Raw genomic sequence first — 7507 nt, 5'->3', positions numbered from 1 at the left:
GTGATGGTGCAGATGGGGGGGGACGATGATGAAGGTGAGGGGGGTGACAGGGCTTGGGGGGGGGGTGATGGGTGGTGGCGAAGCGCGGGTGCGCGCGGCTCCGGGCCCCTCACCCGCCCATTGATGAACCGATAGGCGCTGCAGAGGGGTGGGAGATCAGGGCCGGGGTGACGTCAGGCGGGGCCGAGCCAATGAGGGGCGGCGGCGAGGGCCGGGAGTGTGAAAGCATGAATGAAAAGTGCCGCGCGCCGCTCCCCCCGGTGCAGAGGCTGCGGGCAGCGGCGGGCAGCGGCGGGCAGCAGGTAGGAGCCGAGCCGAGCCGAGCCGAGCCGAGCCGGGCTCCGGCCCCGCGCTGCCTGCGCTCCGCTCCGCGGGAGAGGTGCGGGAGGGGGGGGGCGGCATTTCGGAGGAGCGGAGCTCCGAGACCCCCCCCCGCAGCCTGGCCGAGCCGCCGGAGGGATGGAGGTGATGGAGGGATGCAGGTGGAGGCGGGAGGGAGGGATGCGGTTCTCCCGGAGGAAGGCGAGGGTTGCGGGGTCCTCCCCTTGAAGAAAGGAAGGATGCGGGTGGCCCCGATGGGGGGGAAAGGTGGAGGGATGCAGGATCCTTCCCAGAGGGATGCGGGTTCCCCCTCCCGAGGAAGCGAAGGACGGAGGGAAGCGGGTTCTCCCCTCCCGAGGAAGGGAATGACGGAGGGATGCGGGTTCCCCGCGCAGGAAAAAAGGACGGAGGGATGCGGGAAAGGAAGGCGAGGACTGCGGGTGCCCTCAGAGAGGAGCTGCGGGTCCCCTCCGAAGCAAAGGAGGGCTGCGGGTCCCCGCGCGCAGGGCCGGGGTGCTGAGCAGCGAGCAGGACTCGCTCCCTTCCTCCCTCCCTCCTTTGCCTCCCTTTCATCATTTCCTCCGTGTTTTCTGTGTTTATTCATCGCTTCTGTCCCCCCAGATCTTGGCTGAACCCAAAGCACCACAAGTTATTCTTTATTTAAGCGGGCAGGTTTTGATTTTCGCAGTCATTTTGTTTCGAGAGCTTTAAATGCATTTATGGGTGGGGAAATGTCCTGTCGGTCTTTTAACGCATATTTTAAGTTGCGGGCGCAAATTCTATTTGCTTTGATTATTACCACTTTGAATGCATTAATTCGATAGTTATTAAAAATAATGCGGGCTTAATTCTCAGCACCTGCAGAATAGCATTTGGTTTGCAAATGAAACAAATTCCAACTCGGCAAGGAAATAGGCAGCTCCTGGCGGGGCGATCCTGGAATTCTGCTCCAAATTGTGTTCCCGAGGGGCCTGATCCCGCCTGTCCCACCGATGCTTTCACCCCTGGGATGCAGGAACAGGGCCGCTGCCGTAGCGGGGGTGATATTATGGATCTCGCTGCTAATATTTGCATCTTTTTATCCGTTTTCCCTCCCTCATTCCTTCCTTAAAAGCCTTGTGGCCCCTCGACCCCCCTGGAGAAGAAGAGGTTGGCTTTTTCCTGCTAATGCTGTAGACTTCAGGGGTTGGTTGTTATCTTTGGTTATCTAGCTGTATGAGTGGTGTCGAGTCTTCATAAAGCTAGATAACCGAAAGTAAAAATAACCCCATTACACGCCTGAGGAGGAGGATATGGAGAAGAAAGGAAATTCATCCAAAGGAAGAGGAGGAAAAGAAAAAATGAAGTGAAAAAATAATAATAAAGCAGGGAAGAGAAAGGAAAAGAGGAAAAAAAAAAAGGAAAAAAAAAAACCTCAAAGACAACTTTTTGAGACTGGAATTAAAAGCAGAGGTAGGATTTGATTTTTTTCCTGAAAGAGCCTCTTTGCATCCTGTGATTTGAAGTGAGTTTCTTGATTCTGTGCATGCGAAGAGAACGTCCGTCTTGCGAAAGACAAGGATGTGGCCGGGAATTGGTCTTGAATTACCAAAGTCAAACTTCCCATCAGATTAGGAATTAGTTAAGCCCAGGACGCAGAACTACAGCTCAAGGAGGAACTTTTCATTGCGTAACCAGTTGTAGAGCACCAGAGAATCCCTAAATCAATGCAGATTACTGTGCTGGATTATCTGTTTAATAAAGCAGCAACAGAGCACTGGTTATTAATGGTTGTTTTGCAAATACGAGCAATGGATTCCTTTTCTTTTTCTCCTTTTCCTTTTTTTCCCTCTCCCCCTATCCCATTCCCTCTTTTTTTCTATGTTTCATTTTCTTCCCTGACAGATATAACTTGATCTCAGGATTAAAAGAGAAGGATCTGGTGATTTGGGAACTGCTTTCTTGCCGTTTTCTTTGTTTTTCTTCCCTAGTACCTCTATCCAAATGCTTTCTTTCTTCTTTTAACCCTTTGTCTGTTCCATTTCTTTGAATGGACTCGAGATACCAAGATTGGGGATTTGCAAAACATATATTATGCGTGTATGAAACCGCAGGAGACTAATCAGGGAACTTGATTTTGTCTAATTTATCCTCTCTGCAAATCCATGCTGGTCCTTATCCCTTTCCCTGGATTCCCCATCAACCTTTTCCTTATGGAAACTGAGATTTTGGGATTTTAGCTGCTTTACCGTAGAAGGGAATTTTGGGTCAAAGAGGGGAACCGGGTGCTTCCCACTCGCTTTCAAGGGTCGGACTGGTTGCCTTTAGATGCCACCCTGCAAAATACAGCAACCAATTTGGAAAGGGGTCTTGATGGTGCATAGAACACAAAGGTCTTGTGATGGATTGTGATGATGTAAAGATCATTTCTAATCTCAGAATGGTGATTCCAAGGCGGGGGGGTGGTGAGAGGAGGGGTTCATAATAATAAAGAGCAAATGGGGGTGCCAGCACCTGAACTGCTTTGGAAAGGAGCAATTCTGGCATTGCTACCTCATGAAAACCCTCTTGTGAGAGACAGAGGCAAGGAGCTGCCTTCTGACCTGGGCTGGACCCGCTCGTTTCACTCATGTGCTCGTGGGGGTCTTTACAAAAAGCAAAGGGGCAAAAAGAAAGAGGCAGAAGAAGCTTGGCTGGGGCAAGGCTGTAGCTTTTGGTGTAAGGTAAAAGAGATCTCCTGCTCATACGATGACTTTAAATGAATAAACAAGGTATTTTCCTCCCTCCTCACCCACAGCCTTGTAATTCAGAATAATTTAGTGCATGTCTTAACTCCCTGTAATGATCTGCTTGGGGAAAGCTGAAGGAAAACCTCCCTTCTGTCTTCCCTTCAGGGTTCATCTAGGTGCTGCTATTGTTCCTGGCGCTGCTCCCGCAGCCCACGCCGGCGGTCGCAGGGGCGTAGGGAAGTTCTTCCAAGCTCTTGTTTTATTCTCTGGTGCCTTCCTGCTCCTTCTTGCCCTTGGAGGTGCCACTCTCCTGGCCTGGTTGCTTGTCCCCAGCCAGAGTGGGATATTACAGAGGATAGGGCAACAGAAGCATCCAAGCCTTGGTGCATGGAAGGGGAAAGAACATCCTCCATGGAAAGGGAGAACATCCTCTATGGATGCTCGCACCCTGAGGGTCTTATAGGATGGAGTTGAGCAACCTTGGCTTTGGTGGCACCAGGAGGTCACCGCAAGGAGCTCTCCTCCTTCATCCCTCTGCGGTAGATGGAGCTGGGAGGAGAACAGTTGCTGGTGGAACGGGTGCTCACCAGGCTCATGGACTGCGAGGTGGCTTTGGGTGGACCCTGGTGTTGAGCCCTCATGTGAAGGGGTTTTGGTGGCTCACCCAGGGACAAGGGACTTTTACTGCCGGGTGAGCACTGGTGAGCTGCCATGTGCCATCCACCATTGGCTGGTGCCTTCGTTCAAGGCGGGGGGGAAAAAAGCGCCTTTTGTCCAATCGGAGGCTGGAAGCGATGGGATGTGATCATCTTTTGGTGTTCCGAGGTGACCAATCCTGGTCTGTGCGGGGCCAAGGCGGCACCACCATAGGCTGATGGTTGATGGTGTCACTTGCTTGGGTATAACAAAGACAAGAGCAGGAATGGGGGGATGCGAAGTGGGACGAGGGCGAAACTCGGCCGGGATTTAGCAACCTAGAGAGGAGGGAGCTCGTGTGTGGCAGGATGGATCCAGAGGCAGGAGGTGCCCATGGTGGTCGGTGATGGAGAGGATGGGTTTAAAGCCTGGCCCGGCTCTCCAGAGCTTGTGCATCTCATTCCCTGCTGCAAAAAGCACCCTTAAAACAGCCCTGAACCTCCCTTCTGCTCAGGGACATCACGACACCACTGGGCTAAAGCATCTCCAGGTCTTCTCCTTCGTGCTCCCAGCCTGGCAGGGCGAATGGGAGCCAGTTTCACCCCACTGGGGTGGCCCCTTTGGGCGGGTGCAGTTGATCCTGGTACTCTCCATGCGGGTGGGCATTCCTTCTTCCTTCGGATCTTTGCCATTGTCGGTGATGATTCCCAGCGGCAGGACCGGCTGCGCGCTCAGAGCTTGGCTCTCTCCGAGGCCTTTGGGAATATGGGCGGGAATACTCTTGCAAAGAGCTGATTTATGGTTTTTTCCCCCCTTTCTCCTCGATTTGCCACTGGAATCCAGGAGCAAGGAGAAAGCCTGGTGTGTTGGTGTGACGTTGATCCAAATTGCAGCTTACATGTGGCTGTTTAAGCGTGCTTGGACACTCTGATTTGACTGGTTAACACTCAGCACTGTCTACTCAGTTCTCCCTTCTGGTCACATAACTGCTGGAGACATTAGTAGGAGATATGCTTGCATGTTCTCTATTGAGAGATTAGCTCTCCACATTCTTTTCCATGCTTAGAAGCAGTGTTTGGGGAGAGGTAAAAATGGAGCAATGCTAATTTTCCTCTGGTTCAGTGAGTCATTGAGAAGAACTGAATATACAAATAGAATTATTGAGAATTAATTCCATTCACTGTAATGCTTTCCCTTAGGATAGAGCTTGTCTTTAGCTCCTGTCCTTAATACTTATGCCAGGCGGTGGGAATGCAGCAGGTTGGTTTGTTGTTGGGTTCAAAGCCCCTTCTCATGAGCAATGTGGGTCGGGGCATTGCCAAATGTGCAGGAATATTTGTGCTGGTCAATGCTGGAGTGGATATCAGAGAGGAGAAAACATTCCCCATTTTTATCCATAAGAGAAGGAAATTTTCCACTCCAAACAGTGAAAAATTGCTCATTTTTCATTTCTTTTTAAAACCAGCATTGAGGAAAGCAGCAATTTCCCAACTGGGGGAATTTTCTGCTGGCCTTTTCCACTTTTCAGCTGCAAACAAAAGGAGGCCCTGATGGCTCAAGCCCTTCGAGGTCTCCACAAAGCTCCTTTTCCTCCCCAGCATCGCGCTCCCACCGCAGGGCTGGGTAGGTGCGAAGTGGCACGGCCGTGCCACCCCAAAGAAACCATATGGATATGATATAGATCTGTGTGTATACCTATAAAGCTTAACAATATATTGATGTATTTCCTTTCTCCAAGCACTCCCAGCCAGGTTTGCATGGGAGATGCGATGGTTTTAAAGGTGCTTTCGAGGCAGGAGGCAGCGGCTCGCGTCCAGATCACTGCTAAAGCTCATCTGCTTTTGGGGTGTTGGGTCCATGCGATGTGCTCCAGGACCGGAGCTGGGTTTTGGGGTGGGGAATGTCTCTGTGCCAAGAGAAAGCAAAAAGCTTCTTGCCATTGGTACCTATAGGGGTCAAAAACGCTTATTGAAGGCTCCAGTCACTGGACTGGGGCTGAGAGGGGAGCTCGTCTTTGTGCCAAGAGCAGGGTCTTTCCTTTGCAAACCAATCAGGGCTCCAAAAGCCCCGAGCATTTTCAAGGGAACGATTTTCCTGTCGGGATTATGAGAGGGCGGCTGAGTGGGCGCTTTAAGCCGCCATCGGAATCACATCAGGCCCCGCTTTCATTCCAGCAAGTGCCGGGTGTGTGGGATCAGAGGCTGGGCCGATCACTGAGACATGGGGAAAGGTGACCCTGGTCCTTGTCCCCACCTGACGTGGCTCTGGTCACTGGTGTGATGTGGTTTGCAGCACCCTGTGATGGCTTTGGGGTGCCTGGTGCTGGTTTCTGTGTGCGAGAAGGGGTTTCTCCGCTCCCACTCCATCCCAGGGTGCAAGCGTGATGCTGGGTGCGCTCCAAATGGGACCGCACGGCTCTCCTGCGCCTTGCCTGCGGGAAGCGGGTGGCAGTGCCTTGGGGAAGGGGATGGATAGGAGGAAAACGATGAGCTCTGTGGTCTTGAGGCTGCTCGGAGGAGACGGAGGTCGCTCAGATGCAGCCAGGGTGATTGGATGTGAAGGCAGAGCCGCGGCGCTCGCCGGCAGCTTCGTCTCTCCCATCACTCGCTGCTGCTGCGGGAGGTTTTGCTGGTCCAGGCTTGTGTGACAGCACTGCCAACGTGGCCCTAAAAATAGTCCCTGGGGGCCGTGTTCCGGCTTGTCCTGCGGGATTTTCAGGGATGGAGATGGAAAGGGACGTGTGCGTGTGAGGGCCGACACCTCCCCACTCGCTGCCTTTCCCCCTGGCTGTAAAACACTGGGAGGAAGGATGACAGCCGATGGGGTTGGGAGCTGCAGGGTCTGGCTGTGGTTGGTTTGGCAGCAAAAGGGCTGGGAAGTTGGGGTTCTCAGCTGCGGTGAGGAATCCACGGATCCCAGTGCTGGGATTGGGGCAAAGGGGTGTCCTTATGGAGAGGAGGTCTTGGATCTGAATCCATCTCTGGCTATTGGTGGATCACAGGCTCGTGTTGATATAGAACTCCAGGCTTTATCCTGCTCCGGCCGAGACCAGACTTAAACCTGGCATCTGTAACTGTAAAGCTAAGCTGTGTAATCCTCACCCAGCAGTGGCCTGAGCTTCAGCTTTGACAGCTCGGGCTAGGTGTAAAAGCCATTTTAATTCCACTTTTAGGGCTTGGAGTATTGCCGGAGCAGGGACAAAGGGAGCGATGCCAGGATGCTGGTGCCGGCAAAGGGAGCATCCGCTTCGAGTTCAACCACTCGGTGCAATGGGTTTCTACGGGCAGGTGGAGCTGGCTCTGGGACAGGCAGAAAATGCACCTCTAAGAGGGGAAAAATAAAGGAAAAGCTGATTAATAAGTGCTGGCAATGAGAGAAAGTGGGGGTTTGGTGGCTGGTTCAGCCCTGAGCCCTGCGTGCGGCTCCGGGAGGCTGTTGGCTTCTCCTATGGCCTTGCGTTGCTTAGATGGGTGCAGCTAAACCAGGTTTCATTTGACCTTCAGCAGGTTCCTGCCTGGTGGAAGCTCAAAACTCATCCCTTTTGAGGGGGAAAAAGGGAAGCAGAGCACTGGGAAAGAAGGAAAGGTTATCCTTGAGCAGCCTGCTTTGTTTCACCCATTCCTCCCCTCCGGCTTTAGTAAATAGCTGCTAGTTTAGGTAAGACTAAGGTGGAATATTCTGCTTTTATGGCATTTCACAGGGTTGGTTTAGGGATTCCCGGGCAGGAACGCGTCTCGTCCAAATAACCTTTCTCTGGCATCAGCAGGCACCAGCTGCTTGGGAGGAGAGTGCTTGAAACTCTACAATTATGGGATAATGTATTCCGAGAGAGTTTCTTGGCT

This window comes from Psittacula echo (genome assembly GCF_963264785.1).
Source record: "Psittacula echo genome assembly, chromosome: 26".
Classification (NCBI taxonomy): domain Eukaryota; kingdom Metazoa; phylum Chordata; class Aves; order Psittaciformes; family Psittacidae; genus Psittacula; species Psittacula echo.
The sequence above is the reverse complement of the archived record's forward strand: the minus strand, read 5'-3'. Positions refer to the sequence as shown.